Below are 24,544 nucleotides of genomic sequence, written 5' to 3'. Positions count from 1 at the left end.
GCAGAAGACATTCTTTTAACTTTCCATTGAATCCATATTTATTTGTATTTTTTTCTAGTGTTATATAATGTTTTCTCAAGCATATAAACACTGCCCAGATAACTACCTTTAAAAAAATTTTTTGGGGGTTTTGTAAGAATTTTTCATAGTATTGGATAAATGAATGGACTGTATCAGGGGTGGCACGCAGTTATAGTGAGGGCCTAAAATAACACTTTGACTGGCCAACATTCAAATATATTGGAATATATTGTTAGCCCCTGCCCCAAGTGCCAAAGGATTCTCACATTATAGCATTCTTCTTCTTCTTCTTCTTCTTCTTCTTCTTCTTCTTCTTCTTCTTACGGCTGCTCCCATTAGGGGTTGCCACGGCTGATCATCTTTTCCATATCTTTCTGTCCTCTTCATCTTTCTCTGTCACCCCCATCACCTGCATGTCCTCTCACACCACATCCATAAATCTTCTCTTAGGCCTTCCTCTTTTCTTCTTGACTGGCAGCTCTATCTTTAACATCTTTATCCCGATATACCCAGCATCTCTCCTGTGCATATGTCCAAACCAATGCAATCTTGCCTCTCTGACTTTGTCTCCCAGTCTTCCAACATGAGCCGACCATCTAAGGTCCTCATTTCTAATCCTGTCCATCCTCGTCACACCCAATGCAAATCTTAGCATCTTTAACTCTGCGACCTCCAGTGCTGTCTCCTGTTTTTTGGTCAGTGCCACCGTCTCCAACCCATATAACATAGCTGGTCTCACTACCACCCTGTAGACCTTCCCTTTCACTCTTGCTGGTATCCGTCTGTCACTAATCACTCCTGACACTCTTCTCCACCCACTCCACCCTGCCTGCACTCTCTTTTTCACCTCTCTTCCACAATCCCCATTACTCTGTACTGTTGATCCCAAGTATTTAAACTCATCCACCTTCACCAACTCTACTTCCTCCATCCTCACCATTCCACAGACCTCCCTCTCATTTACACACATATATTCTGTCTTGTTCCTACTGACCTTAATTTCCTCTCCTCTCTAGAGCATATCTCCACCTCTCAAGGCTGTCCTCAACCTGCTCCCTACTCTCACTACAGATCACAATGTCATCAGCAAACATCATAGTTCAAGGATAGCCTGCTTTCCTTGAAAGAGCTGCTAGCTGTTTCTGTATTAATTTGAGGTCATTTGCAACTTTCCATGCTTGCTGCTTGTCTATGATCCACTGCAACTTGCTCTGAAGCTAATGATTTATATGATTGAAGGCATAGTAGCGGTGACTCATCCCCAGACTAACCAACTTGTCAGGACCATTCTTGCAATGACACACAAACTTTTTGTGACAATGTGGCAATCATCATTCCTGCAGCGGTCATGAAACCAATGACAAGGATGCATCAGCAGGGAGTCTTGAGTGCTTTGCTGTCAGGCTGAGCCGAAGTGATGTTGAATGCTTTGTTTAAGTGCGATGCAGTAGAGATGTTTAATGCTGCACTTTTTTTAGGATATTTGTCCATTATATGTGGTTAGACGAACCTCCTTGTGTGGAGTTGCACATGTATCTCTTGGCTGTCTTCCTTTACTGAACTGATGCTACAAACAGCATCACAGGATTGGAACTCAGCTTTGAGACTCACACTCAATGGATGCTTTGTAATACCTCAAAAATCCGCCTCGTCCTTTGCTTGTGCAGTTTTACCACCAGCCCTGCTTAGCACTGCTCACCTGAGGTCAGCTGCAATTCGATCTGCCACACTTTTTCCCAGCTCTATGAGCCAAAGCTCTACCAGAAACCGTGCAATTAGGGCAGATAGACCTTAGTAGATGGAGAAGCAGTGGTGTAGCTGCAGAGGCAGCAGTCTCTCGGCTCTTTTCCTCCCTGCAGTGATGTTGCAAACAGCATTCCAGATTCCCAGACTCGGCATTGATACTTACCAGCAACTCCTGAAAACAGCTAAAAAGTCAATTTTAGGCTTTTGCGGCACTTGGCACTTTGTTAAATGGACAGAAGGTCTTATTCTCATTCCACCTCTGACACCAATGTAGCACCAGTGCCGATTGTCAATGGATTGTCACACTTTACATGGCAGCTCACTATCCTTAAAAGGACTTCTCGCTGTTGCTGCACTAGTTGGAATTCTTAGTCAAATTTTTAGGCCTACTGTTTCTCTAGGATCCACTGCAGGTGACACTGAAGCTGTTCATTTACATAATGGAGTGCCAGCTCATAGTGGCATTTCAGGTGCAACTTGTCAATGCCATTAGAATGTCAACAAATAACCAGAGTCACATTTTCTTTACAAAAAATGTACTTACAGTAGTTACTACTTTGACCATCACAATTATATATTCTGCATCATGTCTCTCTTGAGACTGTATTCATTCTTTATTAACACTTCATTTCTTGGACATTGTAGTGGGTTAGGAACACTTACTGGAAGCCAAGGAACCAGAATTAGGATTGACTGAAAAAATAAAAAATTAAATGAAAACAGCAATGCAGACATACTGTATGTGAGAATTTATAGCTAAAGGAAAGCGCATCCTTTTACTATTAGAACACTCTAGATGAGAACAGGCCATTCAGCCCAACAAAGCTCACCAGGCCTATCCACTTATTTCTTCCAAAAAAAAATCAAGTTGAGTTTTGAAAGTCCCAAACGTCTTACTGTCTACCACACTACTTGGTAGCTTATTCCAAGTGTCTGTCGTTCTTTGAGTAAAGAAAAACTTCCTAATGTTTGTGCGAAATTTACCCTTAACAAGTTTCCAGCTGTGTCCCTGTGTTCTTGATGAACTCATTTTAAAATAACAGTCTCGATCCACTGTACTAATTCCTTTCATAATTTTAAACACTTCAATCATGTCACCTCTTAATCTTCTTTTGCGTAAACGGTAAAGGCTCAGCTCTTTTAATCTTTCCTCATAATTCAACCCCTGTAGCCCTGCAGTCAGCCTAGTCGCTCTTCTCTGGACCTTTTCTAGTGCTGCTATGTCCTTTTTGTAGCCTGGAGACCCAAACTGCACGCAGTACTCAAGATGAGGCCTCACCAGTGTGTTATAAAGGTTGAGCAGAACCTCCTGTGATTTGTACTCCACACATCATGCTATATAACCTAACATTCTGTTAGCCTTCTTAATGGCTTCTGAACACTGTCGGGAAGTCGATAGCTTAGAGTCCACTGTGACTCCTAAATCCTTCTCATAAGGTATAGTCTCGATTTTCCGACCACCCATTGTGTATTCAAACCTAACATTTTTACTTCCTATGTGTAATACTTTACATTTACTGACATTAAATTTAATCTGTCACAAATCTGCCCAAGTCTGTATGCTATCCAAGTCTTTCTGTAATGATATAATGGATTCCCAATTATCTGGTAATCCACCTATCTTGGTATCATCTGCAAACTTAAACAGCTTGTTACTTATATTCCTATCTAAATCATTTATATATATTAAAATTAGCAGCGGCCCTAGCACTGAAACCTGCTGGCCACCACTCTTAACATCGGCCAGTTCTGATGAGGTTCCTCGCACCATCACCCTCTGCTTCCTGTGTCTGAGCCAATTCTGCACCCATCTAAAAACATCACCCTGAAATCCCACTTCTTTTAATTTGATGCCCAACCTCTCATGTGGCACCTTATCAGATGCTTTCTGAAAGTTCAGATAAATAATCTCATGCGCTCCACTTTGATCGTATCCTTTTGTTGCCTCCTCATAGAATTCCAGCATGTTAGTAAAACATGACCTTCCTCTTCTGAACCCATGCTGACTGTTCAGAATAACTCCTGTCCTTGCCAGGTGTTGTTCAATCTTATCCTAAATAATTCCTTCCATTAATTTTCCTGTGATGCATGTTAAGCTTACTAACAGCATGTTTCACAAGCGGGTGGCACTTGGCCAAATATAACAAAAAAAAGGTGTCAACATGTTGGTAATGGATCACAAAGACCACATTTGGAGTTTGTTAGAACAAATAGTGATCAGATTTAACATGAGTGGAAATGCAAACGTGTTTTCTTTACACATATGATAGTCAAGTCGGCAGAGAAAATATAAAAGAATCAGGTAGGGCGGTGGCAACACTCAAGCAAGCCGTGGATGAGTGGCCAATCCTGACACCATTGCAGCTTTAAAAAGTGAGTGGTGATTGGCACCACTGGCACGCATGAAGTTGTTCTATCACCTCATTTATGACATTGGTAATATAGTAGCACCATGGTAAAACACTTAAGTTGTTTATGGTAACCTTCTTTTCACTTTTTTTTGTTGGGGGATTTAGTCCATATCCATTCAAACTAAAGGTTAGTAGCATCAGTGCATTGTGTTACATGTAAGCAGACACTGGGGACACATGTCAATGCCTTCCTGATAAAATTTACAGAGAAACTGTATATGAAAATATAAAGAGGACTTTTAAGAAGACTAATAGTCAAGCTGTATGCTACAATTTAAATTTTGATGAAAAAGGTCGTCAGGTCAGGTCAGTTTAGGGAGCATGCACTGGTACAGCATGCTGCCACGCCTACCACAGCTTGGGATCCTGGTTGGCAACCCCCCCAGGCAGACACGCAGTCCAGTCCCACCCTTCGGAAATGACCATCACTCTGCCGCAGCCTGGTGTTATGTGGGTATCCCCTTGGCCTGGTACAGCTGTTCAGGTCCTCAACAATGAGAATCCTGTGAGCTGGATCACCCTTGGGGAATCACGCCACATGGCTGTAGTGCTGTAACTAATGCTCTGTCACAATGCAGGTAAAATGCCTCACTGGGGATTCCATGAGCAACCACTCAGGATGTGCAACTCAATCAACTGACAAAGTCGACAAAGTCTGCAAAGAAGCTCTATCAATATTCACATTTGGTGCTCCATGACAACCCTCAGAACCAGGATGCTGTTAATGGTAGACTTCTTAGGCATGAAAACAGACTGCTCCGGTCGCTGATAAATGAGCAAGTGATCACCGATCTTATTGAGGATGACCCTAGTAAGGACCTTACCCGGTACTCAGAGCAGTGTTTATCCCCCTATAGTTGCAGCAATCCAGGTGTTCACCCCTTTCCATATAGGTACGACAAGTCCTGTTTTCCTGTCAGTTGGGATGACACCCGTCTCCCAAAATGAAACAAAGATTGCTTGCAATTGAAGGAGGACAGCCTTACCACCAGCCTGGAGAAGTTCACCCCAAATACCACAGATCCATGAAGCCTTCCCTACCCTCATCTGACTTACCACCTGTTCAATCTCAGTGAGACTGGGGGGTTAATTGGAAGATGAGACTCAAGAACCGTAGACCCAAATATGTCCATCATCCTAGCCGGAGGATTAGCTTTAAACAGCTGCTCAAAGTAGCCAGGCCAGCGGGTCACAACTGCTTCACCCCACCCTGACTGCGACTTTCAGAGGACCAGATTCAGATGTGTGTAATGTTTCGATTTCTCAGTAAGTGGTTGTGGGTCACTAGACAATAGATGGTGTGTCACTTACTCATAGATTCCTCTAACAAATGCCTCCTTATCTGCCCTCAGAGCCCTCATAGCTATCCTTCTCAGTTCCTGGTACAAACTGGAATTGCCATCAAGCCGTGCACTGCGACTCCTTTCAATGATATCCAGGGTGCCTGCAAGATGAAACATCTCCTTCTGGGAACACTGGCAACACTAACACAGCCCTCAGTAACCTTCAGGGTCTTGTCACGGAAGGTCTCCCACATCACATTAGGTTCAGGAGCCACACCCAAGTCTGCAAGTTCCTCACACAAACTGCTTGCAAACTTGGAGGATGGCCAGGTCAATCCTCATTCTTCTAGTAGGTGGTAGCCTACTGGACCTAAGCTGGATCTTCAGAGTAGCAACAACAAGTCTGTGGACAGAATTCTCACACTGGGCACTTCTGTAGACCCTGCAGTTTTGTAAGAGTCTCCAGTGTCTGCCCATGAGAGATGTGAACAATCTCTTTCACCACACCACCAGTATTGGAGTACCAGGTCCAACAATGCGGCTCAGGGCATTTGAACCAGGATCCAGTAATCCGCAGGTCTTGACTTTCTGCAAAGTCCATGAACATGGGGCCACTTTCACCATGGTCGGCAGACCCATAGAGACCAACACAGTCCTCATAGCCAGCCATGTAAGCGCCAGTGGTCGTATTCAAGTCGCCCATGAACATGAAACAGGAAGCTTTATAAAAGGTCTTAGGGTCTGATCTGGCCTTGAATTTGACACCCCAGGATTATACACATACTTTACACTATATTTATACATATATATAGTATATGATAACATTACTGCGGTGGGTTGGCACCCTGCCCAGGATTGGTTCCTGCCTTGTGCCCTGTGTTGGCTGGGATTGGCTCCAGCAGACCCCTGTGACCCTGTGTTAGGATTCAGCGGGTTGGAAAATGGATGGATGGGTGGATGATAACATTAATTACACTTATAATTCCTTTTGTCCATCCATCCATTTTAAAAATTGAATTATTCCTTATCATAAGACCATAATGGAATTACTCCTAATCATAAGAACATAAGAAATTTTCATAACAAGAGGAGACCATTCAGTCCATCAAGCTTGTTTGTTAAGCTAATAGCTAAGTTGTCCCAATATCTTGTCCAGATTCTTCTTAAAGGTTGTCAAAGTTTCTGCTTCAACTCCACGTCTCGGTAGTTTGTTCCAGAGTCCCACAACTCTTTGCATAAAGAAGTGCTTCCTGGCTTCAGTCTTAAATGCACTTCCCCTTAATGTCTACTGAAAAGTAACGCACGTGCATGCGCCTTCTGTCCTGCCCCAACTCCTCCCAGAATTACGCCTCTTTGAATATGCAAATCAATATAAATAGCCATCTGAGAAAAGACAATGGGAAAAGCACGGGGGAAAGTAGAACATCATAAACTTCACCTTAAAATCGTTTAATTTACTAGTTTCTCAAATCCCATTGTAACTAAAGTGGCACGTTAAATGCTTTGTTCTGTATTTGATCTTCTTTGTGCTCTGTGTGTGAATCACTACCTGCTTCTTAAATGGGCTTTCTCTTTCTCCAACAGGACACATAATCCATTACATTCGTGATATTACAGCTCTCTGAATAATTAAAATACTGAGATGTATACGTGATATCTTTTTCATGATGATAGGAATGAAAGCATGTTATTAAACATGGGAACACGGTGGTGCAGTGCTTGTTCATATCTCATGCAACAGGCTTGCTGCGCCATGCGCGACCTTCAATGAAATAATTTATCACAGCAGTACTGTCTCTTTCAGACGTACTAACCTCCAATTCCTGTCCTTACTTTTCTTTCTCCAAATACCCAATCGCCACACAATCAGCTCTGTAATAGACGTGAAGCCATTTGTAAGCTTAGAATGCTGATTCTTCAATACTTTTAAGGAACATTGAAATATCTTCGTAGTACATGTTTAATTATTCTATCCGTCTATCTTTCCAGTGTCGCGTCAGTGCAAGAATACAACGCAAGGCAGGAACAATCCCTGAACTAGCTAGCGCTGTGGCACCTGTCCTCACATGTTTAATTATTAACAATATAGATTATTTAAATGAAGTTAAAGTTTTATCTGTATGATATAATCAACATATTTTGCTGCATTTCATCTTAAAAATGAATACCGTCATCATATGTAAACACGCGCTTTATAAAGTGGCGCAGGTTGTGCAATATTATAACTGTAGTGCAAGTTTACAGTGAGGTAATTGTACTTATAAGTAAACAGTTCTACAAGGAGCACTTGATGGACTGATTGAGTGCGTTTAGAGTTCTTGGGATGAAACCTTTTCTAAACCACGAAGTCCGTACTGGGAAGTCTCTAAAGTGTTTTGCCGTGACTCAGGCAGCGTCTACTTCATGCTGTATACCTATATTTCTCTTTCCGATCAGCTGCTGCTGTGATTCCCCACTCAGATACAGTGATATAAATACTCTGAGTGGTGCAGTGAGACTAATATGGAAAAAGATGATCTGCTGTGGCAACCCTTAACGGGAGCAGCTGAAAGAAGAAGAAGATGCAGTGAGAGTTACAACACTAAAGCAGTTATGGTATTTGGAATACTATGGCTATTCCCTGGGCCATTATATTGCTGCAGGTTAATTACAATCAGATGCATTACACTAATAAACAATATGCAGTTAGTTTCAGTGTATTTATAAAGCCGTGTCAGGAATGTGGAGCTAAGAAAGAAAGGGTGACCACACAGGAACAGTAGCACTGCTTTGATGCTGGGTGCCGCCAGTCTGCAAAACCAAGCGGAGAAATTGCGTACGCCAAGGTATGAGTTACCGTGGAAATGTGCATGGCTTTACGCCAAGTTTAGGTTTTATACATCGCGATTTGAGTGTGGAAATGTTCGTACGCAACATTTCTGTGCGTACGCACCGTTTATACATGAGTCCCCTGGACTGGACCTCATTGCTCTTCTCTGCACACCTTCAAGTGCTGTCCTGTCTTTTTTGAAGTGTGGTAAACCAGAGTTGCACACAGTACTCCAGATGAGGTCTCACTAGTGCATTATATGGTCTGAGCATAACTACCCTTGATTTATAATCAACAGTTTTAACAATATAACGTTACATAGGACAGTGTCTGCCATCTTGTACATATAATTGACGATCCTTTGACACGTAGCATTTTGCACTTTTTTACAATAAACTGCATTTTCCAGTTGTTCGCCCATCTCTGAAGATTGTCCAAGTTTCCTTGAATTGTTTTTGCTGCCGCCTCAGTGTCTGCCATTTTTGCAATATTACTATCCCCTGAAAATTTCACAATCAATGTTAGTAATATAATTTAGAAAAAGTATGGCCCCAGGACAGACCCCTGAGGAACACTGATCATTCTATTCTTATCTGTATTCTTTGTCTCTTGCCAATTAACCAACTTAAGATAATCCACATATATTGGTTGAAGTACTGTACATAGCAAAGAACAAAATGAATTTTGCAAATAGGATTCAAGTCAACAGTCAATCTGACCTGCTAATCACTGGGATATTGGGGGATACTCTGGGGTATTCAGCATGGAAGAAAATAAAAAACAATATTTTAATTTAACAAAAGGAGGTCTTTAATAGCATTAATGCTAATCCAGAACTTAATATTAAAATTCTGAATGCCAGTTAAAGCAGCCTCCATTTTTTTATTCCTTGGAAATTTTCCTTCTCAATTCTTGCCATTCCACCAATCAATGTTAACCTGCTTACTTCATAATAACAAAAGTTAGGTCATATCTGGCGACAATTAGTTAGCACACATTTATCAGCTGTATTACTTACAGAGATCATTAATTGTGTTATCAGTAACTGGCTGTCCTTGAAACTCCAATATATTCTGTACTAATAAAGATACAGATTTGGTTACAACTTAAATAAAATGACTAGCATAAAACTATTTAATATACTTTACATGAAACCCAGTTCATTACTTATTGTTAAGCAACAACATATTTTTTCCTAGAGATAGGGCTTAAAGTTAACAGAGCAAAATGTTATAGAATAGAATAGAGACATACATCCACATAAATACAACACACATTGAGTAGATATTTTTCCACACAAGACAAAACTCAAACAGACAAGCTTTCAAAATAAATAGATGGACAGAAGAAGTTATAACTAAACTTCATATTATGATCCCCACTAGTGATATCTTGCATTCCCATGACCTTTATAGGATAAATGCATGTTTGCTGTTCTCACTGTTGTATTCGGTTACTTTTTTCCTTTTTTTTAACTTTTTCTAATCCAGTTCACTCCCAACCACTCTAAAAACTGTGTTCAATTTCAAATATTTGGAAATTCAAATAACTGGATGTATCAGTTAGAGTGACTGTGTTATATTTAAATCTAGTCTAATCTAAATCTAATCTAATCTATCAACTTCCCGTCAGTGTTCAGAAGCCATTAAGGCTAACAGAATGTCAGGTTATATAGCGCCTTGATGGGTGGAGTACAAGTCACAGGAGGTTCTGCTCAAGCTTTATAACACACTGGTGAGGCCTCATCTGGAGTCCTGGGTGCAGTTTGAGTCTCCAGGCTACAAAAAGGACATAGCAGCACTAGAGAAGGTCCAGAGAAGAGCGACTAGGCTGATTCCAGGGCTACAGGGGATGAATTATGAGGAAAGATTAAGAGCTGAGCCTTTACAGTTTAAGATAAAGAAGATGAAGAGGAGACCTGACTGAAGTGTTTAAAATTATGAAGGGAATTAGTCCAGTGGATCGAGATGGTGACTTTAAAATGAGTTCCTCAAGAACATGTGGACACAGTTGGAAACTTGTTAAGGGTCAATTTCACACAAACATTAGGAAGTTTTTCTCCACACAGAGAAGCACAGATACATGGAATAAGAGACCAAGTAGTGTAGCTTTGTTGGGCCGAATGGCCTGTTCCCACCGAGATTGTTCTAATGTTCTAAATGTAGTCACACCAAGCATAAAACTAATACAGTAAAAGGTGGTCAGAAATGTGGAAATTATGATTTTGGGCACTGGTGAACAAAAACACATTTACTAGATGGAGAAGGGTAGAAAAGGGATCTTGTGAATTGACCAGCTGGATCAATAAATAATGAGTGTCTCTAATGTGGAAAACTGACACAAGAGTTAAGGGGACTATTTTAAAGGCAGCACTGGGTAAGGATTTAGAGGTTAAGCTGCAGCTCACATCTCCTTTAAGTTTTTGCAATTGGGAGGACAACAATCAGAAAGAATTCCTGTGAATCTTCCTTTAACCGTCTGCAGACATCACCACCTCTGGTTACTGGCGTACATAGCCTCAAAGATCCCACAAAAGCCATCAGCTGAAGCCATCTCCTGATGGCACACCTGTGTGACCATACAAAGAAATCTCCTTGCTTTTCTTTTTCTGTTTTATTTGTCTGATGTCAAAAAATAGGAGTCCATTCTGGTTTCCCAATACTTGTTTGCATCTTTTAGTGTGTTCTCTTCTGACTGCTGAAAATGAGAAAAGAAGCTACTACATGGTTCAGTGAACTAATCTTTCTGCTCCTTTGGATTTTGTTTTTTGTTTTACTTTATAAGAACTAACCAAAAGTTTCACAGTGCATGTAATTCTGTTGTTTAATGTCATAATGTCATAATGTTTTCACTGCTTTGAGGAGAAAGATTATTCTGGAGAACACCTCTATCTCCTTGTATATGCCCAAAACACCAGCACCAACATAAACTGCCAACAATTACTTTTATTAAAACAGTCACTGTAATATTCAAATAAAATTACAAGCTCAAGGACATAATACAAGATATATTAAATTAAAACTGCTTGCAATAAAATGTATAAAATTTTACAAGAAAAGACGAGAATCTGCCTGATTAATCAGCACTTCATGTTACACCACTTTTAGTGTCATAATTTTCTTGACTGCCAACCTGACTAAATAATAAAGTCATCAAGCAAATAAATAAAATTCTAAACTAAAGCTATAAAAATAAAATACACATTAAATAGATAGATTGTGGGGAAGGCACTATATTATAGTGAAAAGCACTAGATAGATAGATGGGCTCCTCACTACCTCCCCCGGGAAGCTTGGTGGCAGCCTCCCTGGCTGATGATGGTGCCTCAGTTTCCCGCCGGGTTTCATGGGCGATGGAGTTCTCCACAACCCTGTGGGCATCTGGGATGTCTTCTGTTTAATTATACTGGCTTGAAGTAATATTTTAATAAGGTCAGAACAGTAAGTCAATCCTGTCTTTCGACAGAGTTAAACAGAAATCAGGAGTCAGAAATGACAGCAGAATTTTAAGAACCAGGATATCATAAACAAAAGATTCTTTTTTGAAGTTCAGACACAGTCTATCCATAAATTCAAATACTCTGGGAATTACCTTTAAATCATTGCTGCAATGAAATCACAAGTGGTTAACATCCCTGGGGAATCTGGGAGGATTATTTTGACAAATGTCTTAAAATGGTGACGCCCTTAGAATACAAAGGTTATATCGGGGCATAATGATAAAAATATTGAAATCTGACAAATTTCACTGAATTAAAAAAACTAATGAAAAAATTGTACTCCCTAAGTTGTAAAATTTCAAATTTGATGTATTCGTTAGGAATTTTTTGATGAGAACAGGCAATTTGGCCCAGGAAAGCGTGCCAATCATATCCATTTAATTCTTCCAAAACAAAATCAAGTCTAATTTTGAAGGTCCCTAAAGTCCTACTGTCTACCACCCTTCTAGTTAACTTGGTAATCCCTCGTGTCTATAGCTCTCTGTGTGTAGGAAAATATATCCTAATGTTTGTGCAAAATTTGCCCTTAACAAGTTTCCAACTGTGTCCTCGTGATCTTGATGAACTTGTTTTAAATAACAGTCTCGATCCGCTGGACTAATTCCCTTTATAATTCTAAACACTTCAATCACGTCACCTCTTAATCTTCTTTTGCTTAAACTTAAAAGGTTCAACTCCTTCAGTCTCTCCACATAACTTAACACCTCCCAGTGCTTTAGTCAGTCTAGTGGCTCTCCTCTGCACTTTCCCTAGTGCTGCTATGTCTTCTTTATAGCTCGGAGACACAACTCCATGTTAGTCCCCAGTAGTGCATTATAAAGCATTATAAAGTCTTCTCATGCACCTCCCTTAACCCTATTGGCCCTGATATCCTATTAATAGTAAATATATGCACCCATTTTTGTAAAGAACATGTACGTTTGCAGCCGTTGGAACTGGGTGTGCTACTATTAGTGCAGACTAGAGAGAAGTGGCAGTTGCTTTGGGTGCTGCCTGGTGGCATACAGTCCAGTTGTTTTTTCATTGTTGAGCTTCCTGGACACCCCACAGGAAGAATGTCTCACAAAATAATTTTTCCCATAAAATCCAGGGCCAAAAGGGTTAACTTGTACTCCACACATCAGAGTGCTATATAACCTAACATCCCCTTTGGATTCTGTCCTAGAGATTAAAATGGACATTTTTTTGAAACTGCAGACTGCTTATATTAAGTTTTTAATTAATTTCAAACAAACTATGATGAATAATAAAGAACCTACTGTAACTAATTTACAAAGGAACTTACAGGACCTTTAAGCAACTTACTTAACTAATGTACAAAGGCATTTTACATTGAAAGCATCTTCTCTCTTCTGGACTAATAATTTATAAACCAAATACATTTGAACATCCTTTTATAACTGCATAATGTCACATGTTCCAGAGCCCCACATGACATTGTGCCATTGTTAAACTAAATAACGGCCGGTCTGAGGGACTAAAAGTGACCAACAACAGAGGAAGTGATGTCAGAGACCAACTCATGTCAGAAAGAGAGACAGTCCATTTCATCTGAATGTCAAAAACGTAACCTGCATCATGCTGAATCTCTTTATTTTTTCCCATTTCTATGTGGGGTTGATGTGCTTGATCAACCTTCTCCAAACATCTCCAGTCCTAAACCTCATCTCCAGTCAAGCCCTTTTCCTTCAAATAATCTTTTGCTTTATTGATTCACAACCGCAATGGCCTCCCTCACTTACCTGTCCCCTGTACTTTCATTCCTATCACTCTTGCCCACATATTCATTGTCTCTCCTCATCACTTGTCCATACCACAACAATCTAATTTCCTGCACTTGCTTAGATATCTTTCTCTCTTTTGTTGTATCTCTGATTGTCTCATTTCTTATTTGGTCCTTTTTTGTAACTCCACATATTCTCATTTTTCACACATCCAGCTTCTTCTACTGCACTTCCATCATCATTGCTGGTCTTACCACTTCTTAAAAAGCTGACTTTTACCCTTAACCTTAAGTCTTCGATCACACAATACTCCTGATACCTTCTTCCAATAGTTCCGTCAACACTACACTCTGTATGTTATCTCGGCATCTAGTTTTCCATCTTGGGTTACCACTGACCCTAGATATTTAAATTTATTCATTGTTTTCAATAGTTCTCCCTGCATGCTAACTTATAAATTTTGAACATCATTAAACCTCATGTATTCTGTCTTCTTCCATTTATCTTCAGTCCTCTTTCTTCCAAAGCCCTTCTCCATTCTTCCAACTTCCTCTCCACTTCCTCCTTTCTGAATCTACACAGCACAATGTCATCAGCAGAAAGCCTGCACTAGGAGGATTGGTCTTTTATCCCATGACTCAACGCATCCATAATCAGATCAAAGAGGTAAGGACTTAAAGAAGACCACTGGCACAGACCTGCTCTAACTGGGTCTTGCCTGTTACCCCAGCACTTCTTTGAACTCACCCTCATGAGTCCTCACCCCCTCATAAACATCCTGGACAATATTTATATACTTCTATGGCAGTCGTCTCATGCACCTCCAGACCTCTGGATGTGTCACTCTATCATAAGCTTTCTCCAAATTAATAAACACCATATGCAAACCTTTCTGTTTTTCTTGATGCTTCTCTATCAGGTGTCTCAATTCAAGGACTGCATCAGTTGTTCCTCTCCATGGCATAAAATCAAACTTCTCCTCCCCTGTGGTGGTTTCTTCCCTAAGCCTTCTCTCTAAAACCTTTTCCCAAATTTTCATTTTGTTTGACATCAGCTTTATCCCTATATAGTTTCCACAGTCCTGAATATCACCCTTCTCCTTGTTAATGGGTACAATCATACAGTGCCCAACTCCTTTGGTATTCTCTCCTGTTCATAGATCTACTGCAATCAATCCCACAACACATCTACTCCCTCTTCTCCTAAGTTTTTCCACACTTTTGCTGATACAAATGTCGCCCAGAACAACATCCACCTTTGACATTTCTGGTTTTCAGTTGGCTTTCTAAGACGATATATATCCAGACTTTGCTAACTATTTTATATTTTATTAAAGGTTCTTCCATTGGTATTATTATACTTAAAGTAATTGAAGAAGTTAAGTAAATATTCGGCCGCCTGGTTTATGGGGAGATTGTCACTTGCTCTGCACTGCAGGGTTCTCATGGCTGATAAGGGAAGGCATAAGGCTCAATAGGAAAAATAAATGTGGTAGAAGTTAGACATTGTTGGTTGGTAAGTGGCATATAACCAATTGGTGGATGAGGCTCAGGGTCATCTGTGTGTCACAAGTGCTGAAAATAGTGATGTCCGTATGTCAAATACTAGCGAGTGACTTACAGTGGAGGAATCCCTTACATGGCACTTACAGTATGTAAACGGGATCTATGTGTTGTCTGTGTGTGTGCATGTTAATCTTAAGGTGTGAGAGCAGATGAACATGGTGAGTCTCACTTATCCCTCAATAGTACACCTTCTTAATGATGTCTGAGCGCTGTCTTGACGTTGATAGTGATGACTCCACTGTGACCCCTAAATCCTTCTCATAAGAGGCACTTTCAACTTTCAGACCTCCCATTGTGTATTCAAATCTAACATTTTTACTTCCTATGTGTAATACCTTACACTTACCATTGTAAAAATCCATGCAGGATTTCTCACAATAATTTAATGAAAGTGGCTGGTCATAACAATAACTCTTGGAAGACCTGCCTCTAAATTGCACTGTACAATTAGATAACACAAATCCAGCCTTTAATGAGCCATTCAGTCCTTCATCCCTTCAATCTGCAAATAATCTTTTCTTGTTGCAAGGTCTTAGGAAATCAAAGTCAACTACAATGTGCCAAACGCAAATGACAGAATTGGACAGGATGCCAGTCCGCTGTACAATGCTTTCATTCAAACATCCACAGTTGCACACAATATATTATACTATAGACAATTATCTGATGGCTTACAACTGATCTGTGATAATCTGTACTTGACGTCATTTCACTGAAAGGTTTTCAGCATTTGCTGTTTGTGCACAATTTTATCATTTGCTTCACGGCATAACATTGTAACACACTTTAAAATAAAAGAGAAGGAGAGAGATTAGACTATTTTAAAGATGGTAATCTAAAACAGGATTCCCTGGAGGGTCCCAGTTGCATGACAGACACTTAAGCCGAGGGTCTGAATACAGAAAGATATCAGATTAGTTTGAAAGTATAGGGACAGCATGTCATAATTAACAAGCCATGTTCTCGCTATGTGCTAGCATTAAGATTTAGCCCTGGATTTATGCAGTTAAACCTGGAATCTTTGTCTCTTTTACTTTTTCTCATCCAGTTCCTTTGCCTTTGTATGTCCTTTCAGATGATATGCAAAATTCTTCAGGTGTAATTTGCTCATCTTGTGCTCAATACCACACCACCTTGAAAGCCCACTTAAACCGTCAGTATACCCCTCTGAATTGCACACATGCTCCATTTATAATGCATTCCTTAAATAGCTTTGTCTGTTCATAAGATGCACTCACTGACTGAGGAATTAGTTACACAGAAAGTTACATTTTGCCTAATAAAGTGGTCATCCAGTGTATATTAAGTATTTAAGATTGATATCTTTTATATCCCTTAGCAGGGTCCTGGAGGGTGCATGGGAGTTTGCCCAACCAGTCTACATCTGTTTTGTGGACTTGGAAAAGGCATTCGACCGTGTCCCTCGGGGAATCCTGTGGGGGGTACTCCGAGAGTATGGGGTACCGGCCCCCCTTGATAAGGGCTGTTCGGTCCCTGTACGATCGTTGCCAGAGCTTGGTCCGCATTGCTGGCAGTAAGTCGAACCCATTTCCAGTGAGAGTTGGACTCCGCCAGGGCTGCCCTTTGTCACCGATTTTGTTCATAACTTTTATGAACAGAATTTCTAGGCGCAGCCAGGGTGTTGAGGGGGTCCGGTTTGGTGGGCTCAGGATTGGGTCACTGCTTTTTGCAGATGATGTTGTCCAGTTTGCTTCATCAGGCCGTGATCTTCAGCTCTCTCTGGATCGGTTCGCAGCCGAGTGTGAAGCAGCTGGGATGAGAATCAGCACCTCCAAATCCGAGACCATGGTCCTCAGCCGGAAAAGGGTGGAGTGCCCTCTCAGGGTTGGTAGCGAGATCCTGCCTCAAGTGGAGGAGTTCAAGTATCTCGGGGTCTTGTTCACGAGTGAGGGAAGAATGGAGCGTGAGATCGACAGGCGGATCGGTGAGGCATCCGCAGTGATGCGGGCGCTGCATTGGTCTGTCGTGGTGAAAAAGGAGCTGAGCCGCAAGGCGAAGCTCTCAATTTACCAGTCAATCTATGTTCCTACCCTCACCTATGGTCATGAGCTATGGGTAGTGACCGAAAGAACGAGATCGCGAATACAAGTGGCTGAAATGAGTTTCCTCCACAGGGTGTCTGGGCTTTCCCTTAAAGATAGGGTGAGGAGCTCAGTCATCCAGGAGGGGCTCAGAGTAGAGCCGCTGCTCCTCCGCATCGAGAGGAGTCAGATGAGGTGGCTCTGGCATCTGATCAGGATGCCTCCTGGACACCTCCCTGGTGAGGTGTTCCGGGCACGTCTAACCGGGAGGAGGCCCCGGGGAAGACCCAGGACATGTTGGAGGGACTATGTCTCTCGACTGGCCTGGGAACGCCTTGGGATTCTCCCGGAAGAGCTAGAAGAAGTGGCCGGGGAGAGGGAAGTCTGGGCATCTCTGCTCAAGCTGCTGCCCCCGCGACCCGACCTCGGATAAGCGGGAGACAATGGATGGATGGATGGATCTTTTAATATGTAGATCCATGCTGGCGGAGTGAGCTGTTCCATCTGAACTGCTGACTCCCTCAATGTGTTTATGAAGACCCTGTTGTTCTCTGAATATCAGTCTAATTCATAATGGCTTTGATGGGTTCTTGTAACTAAGACAAGGTAAACTAGTCTTGTGTTCTGTTTGATTAGAGCTCTTCACTTGTAACAGTCAATTCTGTACCCTTGTCCTGTTACACTTGACCCCAAACAGTCCCCAGACTGATGCTGACTCGATTATGTTGACCTCTTTTGTATGACGCTTTGGATAAAAGCATCTGCTAAGCGAAAAAGTGTAAAATGTACCTGCAAATAAGATAAGCCACCATGTCTCAAAATAAAGGTTGCTATCTCTAGGAAGTGCAATTTCACTTAAAAAGGTGACAATAATGACCCACTAAACCAGCGGTTCTTAAACTTTTTAGGTTTGCGGACCACCAGATTTGAATTTTATTTTACACGGACCACCAATTACTTGACAAAGTAATTTTAGCATATTTACCATTGTTATCATGTCTATTGATCATGAGGTCTTTACGTTACGTTTTTATTCATTTTCACCTGCAATAAACATAAAACGGAATTTCTAACACTTAAACTAACAGTATATTATACTCAAATTGTAATGGCGATTGCCAGGGGGTGGAATGTCAGATATAGTTCAATGTGATGGGTGTGCCTGTTTGTTTGCACAAAGGCGAGGAACATTCGGCTCGATGTTGGTGAGATTTAATCGCAGATCAGCCTCCACATCCAACTTGTTTCTGTACTTCGTTTTGATAGCTGTGAGTGTGGAAAACCCAGCTTCACATAAATATGTGGTCGCGAAGGGCATCAGCAAGCGGATGGCTTTGTCGGTAAGCTGCGGATACTCCTTCTGGGCCTGGATCCAGAACTCAGGTAGGGGGCGCATTTTAAAATCAGCTGTCAATGTGCCATCGCAGGATAGCTCCAGCAACTGTTCTCGTTCAGAAACTGTCAGACTTTGTGGAAGTGCCCCAGTGTCCACTGCAAATGGATTTCGAGCCCAGTTGTTGTTATTTACGGTCGTGGGAAAATAGGTATGGAATTGTTGTTGCAAGCCTGCCAAATGTTCTTCGATATCTGATCTTGCAACATCGTCAAGAGCAAAGGTACTCTCTTTGAAGTAACTGTCCAGGTTCGGGAAGGCGGAAAAATCCAATTGCTGGATACAATTCTGCAACCACTTCAGTTTCTTCACCATTGATGCAATTTTGTCGTGGACATCATAGATGGTGACATTTCCCTGTAACCCTCTGTTGAGATCATTCAGACGTGAAAAAATATCTGCCAGGTAAGCAAGCAGAGAAATCCATGCTGGATCATCCAAGGATGCGCGGTGTTGAAATGGATGGTCGGTGAAGAAAATCCGGACTTCTTCCCGTAACTCAAATAATCGGGTAAGGACATTTCCTCTGGATAGCCATCTTACTTCAGTGTGCAAGAGTAATTGTAAGTGAGTACTTCCCATTTCTTGGCAAATAATATGGAATAGTCGGGAATGAAGCGGACGAGCTTTAATGTAATTCACAACTTTCACTGCCGTGTCCAAGACATTCTTGAGGCATGGGGGCATTTTCTTTGTTGCTAAAGCCTCTCGATGGATGCTGCAGTGGATCCAAACAACATCTGGTTCAATTTCTTTCACTCTGGCAGTCAGTCCACTGTTTATTCCTGACATTGCTCTGGCACCATCAGTGCATATTCCTGCACATTTCTCCCAAGGAATGCCATTCTCATTGATGAACAAGGATAATACACCAACACTAGCTCTGCGGTTGTGTTTGAAGGCAATGGATGACAAAAAAGGAGTTCATCCAGCACTTTCTCGTTCCAAATGTATCTGACATACACAAGAAGATTAGCCTGACTGGCAATATCTGTCGACTCATCCAATTGCAATGAGTAAAACTTACTGTTTTTCACGCGATGCACAAGAGTCTGTTGGACATCATTTGCCATATCAGAAATTCGAAGCGAGACAGTATCATTTGACAGTGGCACTACATTCAGTTCACTAGTTGCTTTGCAGCGGGTAAAATTAACTCTTCTCCAATGGTGTGTGGCTTGCCCGCCTTTGCAATAAAGTTGCTCACAACGTAAGATGCTTCCAAGGCTTTCATGTTGATACTTGTAGCCTTTTTCATTATCTTCTTACCGCCTTTCAATTCAGACAGCTTACGGTGGAAATACTCTCGCGGCTTTTCCTGTACTGCTCCATGTTTTGTCTGTATATGGCACTTTAATTTTGCAGGTTTCATACATTCATTAGAAAGCACTTCATAGCACAAAACGCACTGTGGCTTTAGCTCGTTTTCATCGTCAATGCAGGTGAATCCATAGTCAATATATTTTTCATCGTATTTTCTTACCACTTTTTTTCGTTTATTTCCGTGTTTCTGACTAACACGGGGGGCACTTTTATTAGCTGCACCACTTTCAGTTTCACCAACATGGGAATTATCTGAATAGCCGTCCACGTCAGACTCACGTTGTCCTTCTATTTCTTGTTGACATGCACCGTCTTCCTGACAACTTTCTTGCATTTCTTCCTGGTCAGGTTTACGCCTTTTCGTTGGCAAAAATCCACTTTTAAGCCACTGATCCATTGAGGATTCTTTATTTTTCCAATCTCTACAGCAGAATATAAAATTTACATATTAAATAAAATTCAGTATCATTAAACCCTTTATCTGCAGCTCTTACCTTAACGAAGTATTCCAGCGAATTAATTAATGAACCCCTGGTAAATAAATTCACGGCAGGCTATGTACACTATATACTGCTAGGTAAATTTCACACAGGTGCGTTATTACTAAACTGTTGATAAAACAACCTTAAAAGTAATTGCTAGGTCTCAATAAAATTCTTTCTTGACATTACTTTTTTATTACATTATTACTAATTAGTATTATGACAATTATAAATGTACTATAAATATTTATAAACATAAACATTCGCGGACCACCAATTAGCCTACCACGGACCACCGGAGGGCCGCGGACCACACTTTAAGAACCGCTGCACTAAACCTATAAAATTGGCAACCTATACTAGATAGATATTGCAAGAAAGGATGAGAGCAATTACCAAATACTGACAAAATCAGATAAGATCAGGTTAGCTCAAAAGAAGGACAATTACGTCAGTCAGAAAATGACTGTGAAACAACATTCAAAAAGCAAATAATGAAAAATAATCAAAATCACAAAGAAGGGAGACCAGTAAAAAAGAAAAAGGCCCAAACTCTACTCACATCACAAGTGCTCCTTTTTTGGCCTGTTTGCATTGTAATCAGAAGTGACGAAGATGGAAAGCATACAGGGTTGAAGACCCGCCGATACCCCATTTAACTGAAATTAAAGCAAACGAAGTGGATGTCTAGTAATTGTGGTCAATAGGCATCTTTTATGCCTCTTTGTTCAGGCGCCCAGAGCTGTCTTATTTTGTTGAGCTTCTCGGGTTAGTATTGTGATGTGTGAGTCCCCGTCTTGCATTGCAAAACACGAGGCTGAGTCTCAGTACTTTAGCCAAACCAGCTTTTATTCAGCTTGAAACAGGAACAGCACATTATTTATTGGAGCGGGATCTACCACTCTCCTATACACATACACAGCAATCAGGCGGAGTCGTGGCAAGTAATGCTGTTTCTTGTATTTACTGTATAATGTTCCTTGCATCACCCATCCATGATGGCACTTATAGCGTGACTGCGGTGGACTCGGATTTGCTTTCGCGATGAGCCGCTGCACTACTGGTAGCCTGTTTGTTGCTCTTGCAACAGATAAGCTGTCTTCCACAGACGTGATGACCACACTTCGGGACACTCTTCGGCGTGTCGTCCTGTTGGGGGGAGTCCCCAACAGTATATGAACACTGATTTCCAGCAGCACTCTTCATTAGGTAGCCAAGAAGCAGGGATTCTGGTCCTCTGGGCTGTGGGCAAAAAGAGAAAGGCTGTTAGAGATCACATTCCTCTCAGGATCACCTGTGTCCTTACCTAGAAAATGCTGCCTCGATGCTCCCAACTCGCTCCAGTGCAACAGCATATAATGCAAAAACAATCTTCTGTGATAGCCATGTCTGTCTGTCTGATCATCCACATAAAAAAAATATTTGGCTCTTAGTGGACTGATTTTGTTAGACTTACAAGGAAATTTGTCAAAACAATTCAGTTTTCATTTCTCAAATACAAGTTACTGCATACATTTATGGAACTTCAAAAATTTCCATTTAGGAGTACTGATAAATTTGTGAACGCATCTATCTTAAAACAGAGAAGCATTCTGTATGACTTCGGCTATTCATCAGCTTACGGTTTCAATTGTACCTTGAGAGTGGTTAGTTCGACATGTACTGTATATTGTTTATATTTTTTCTTTTACTCATTCAACAGCCGCTTATGATGCCAGAACAGTGAAACACTTGCAGTTATGTACAATAAAGCAAAGCAGGGACACAAGATGGGATGATGTCAGAGATGTAGGCTGGGATGGATTGCCGAGCATTACCATGCAATGAAGGTATGGATGTGTATTTATTTATTTGATTTCCTGATAATGATATTCTTAATTTATTTAATACGGTGGTAGTAATATTGTTTTTTTTATTTATTACCATCCTTTACTGTATAAAAATACTGTAGTAGGCCTCGCTATATGCAAACATGCCTAATGCATCTACCCCATCCCATGCTCATCTTTGCGGCTGCATGGCACCTTGCATCAACCCAACAATCACAGCGGAACAGTCTTATGTGGGTAAGTGACATGTTCATATTCATTAAAGTAAAAATTAAGAGCAGATTAAATGATAAGTTTGGTACATTTTAACTCAAAGTTATCTCTTCACAAACATGGTGTGTAAGGCAGGATCAAGCACGGGTCAAACATTTGCTAAAAGAAAACTCTCAATCCAGAAGTTTGTTTTAAAAGATTTAGTGAAAATTCAAAGCAAATAGTCCACACAAGAATAAACAAAAAGGGTAGTTACACACGTAGATTAAAAGGCAAAAAAAAATTGGAAAAAATGCATTTCTTGTCAAGCTTTAATTGTTTCTACACTTACAGATGCTTTACTTCATCTTCAGTACGCTCTAAATGTACGATACTGCAAGTTCAATAGAGCACGTTGTCTTTCATGCTACTGGGCACGTAAGGCATGGTTCAACACCTTGTGCCCTCAATGCCTTACACTCGGCAAGACAGGTCAATAACTGAGGCTAATCTATAGTCAGTGAGGCTAGAAATAGAATAAAACCAATTCAATTCAACTTGTAGGGGTTGTAAGAACTTCCCATAGACTGTGCACTAATAACTAGCAAATGGCTCTTACACATGGTATATATGCATTTGCCATGTGAAATCGTGTTCTAAAGATAAGTGCTTTATACAGGGTGGCACACGAAAAACCGAACCGTCTCCAACCGGCTGGCTCGAGCTATTATATAGGCGGGTGCCATAGCGATCACGGAACCTTGTTGTCGTGACGGGGTCAACAGCCCCAACTGTGCATTAGTAAGGAAGCTGTGAGCCAGAGGGTACAGATGTGCATGAAAGAGATCCAGAAGATGTATTCTCTGCAACAGAGGATTGGAATGGTGGAGGCGTATGTGTCTACCAGTTCTTTAAAGGAAATGCTTGATATTTTCGCACAGAGGTTTCCTGGCGTAAACCTACCAGCAAAGAGCAGTATTCATGAGTTGGTGAAGAAGTGGTGTAAGACTGGGTCAGTTGCAAGCTGCAAAAAGAATTGGGCCCTGTCCATTCGTACACCTGCGGTCATAGCAGATATTCAGGAACGGATGGCCAGAAGCCCTAGGAAATCGACACGTAAATTGGCACAACAAGTGAATGTTTTTCGCGCAGGTCTTGTCAACATGTGTTGCACTCGCTACAAATGAAGCCGTACAGAATGACTTGTGTCCAAGACCTGAAGGACGACGACAAGGAAAAAACGTGTATTTTATTGCATGTGGTTCCTTCAAACAATTGCAATTGGATTTTTGTATTGCATATCTTTCGTTTCATGTACAGGCTAAGAAACGTATGTCGATATTGGAGTCAGAGATGTTTCGGTTTTTCGAGTGCCACCGATATATTTTTTTTAAATATATCTTGCCCACACTGACACCTTTCATTGGAGGCTATGGGGCACTGAGGAATACCTGAAAAACTGGTTATTTGTCCATTTTTCAAGCCAAGACAGTTGTTGAGTATTTATCCGTTCCTTCCATGTTTCCAACATGGATCATGAAATAATCATTTCATATCATATGGTACAGTGACTAAACATGTCTAAACTAATTGCTGCATTATCTAAGATTATAATCTTTTAGTATTTCTCGGACACTGTGATTTTTAGCCAAAATGATCTACCATCTATAATGTTTGATAGTAGACAGCAATTTTAGCTTAAGGCTTTAACATTGATTTTAAATCTCTATTGGGTACATCTTTGAAAAATGTAACATTTAAGATAGATGTCAAATGGGTGAATTGTTCCAGTATCGGAAGGAAGAGTAGTGACCAGGGGCCTCATTTATAAACGGTGCGTACGCACAAAAATGTTGCGTAAGCCCGTTTCCACACTCAGATCGCAATGTATAAAACCTAAACTTGGCATAAAGCAATGCACATTTTTACGGTGCCACATGCAAGTTCTCCACTCGGTTTTGCAAACTGGCTGCACCCAGCGTCAAAGCAGTGCTACTGTTCCAATGTGGTTTCCCTTTCTTTTTTAGATTCGCATCCCAGATGCTGCTTTATAAATACACTGAAATTAACCTTCATATTGTTTATTAGTTTAATGCATCTGGTTGTAATTAACCTGTAACAATATAATGGTCCCCGGAATGGCCAAACTGTTCTAAATACCATAGCTGCTTTAGCGTTGTTACTCTCACTGCATCTTCCTCTTCTTCTTTCAGCTGCCCCCGTTA

This window comes from Erpetoichthys calabaricus, chromosome 4 (genome assembly GCF_900747795.2).
Source record: "Erpetoichthys calabaricus chromosome 4, fErpCal1.3, whole genome shotgun sequence".
Lineage (NCBI taxonomy): Eukaryota > Metazoa > Chordata > Cladistia > Polypteriformes > Polypteridae > Erpetoichthys > Erpetoichthys calabaricus.
This window is presented reverse-complemented; position numbering follows the sequence as displayed.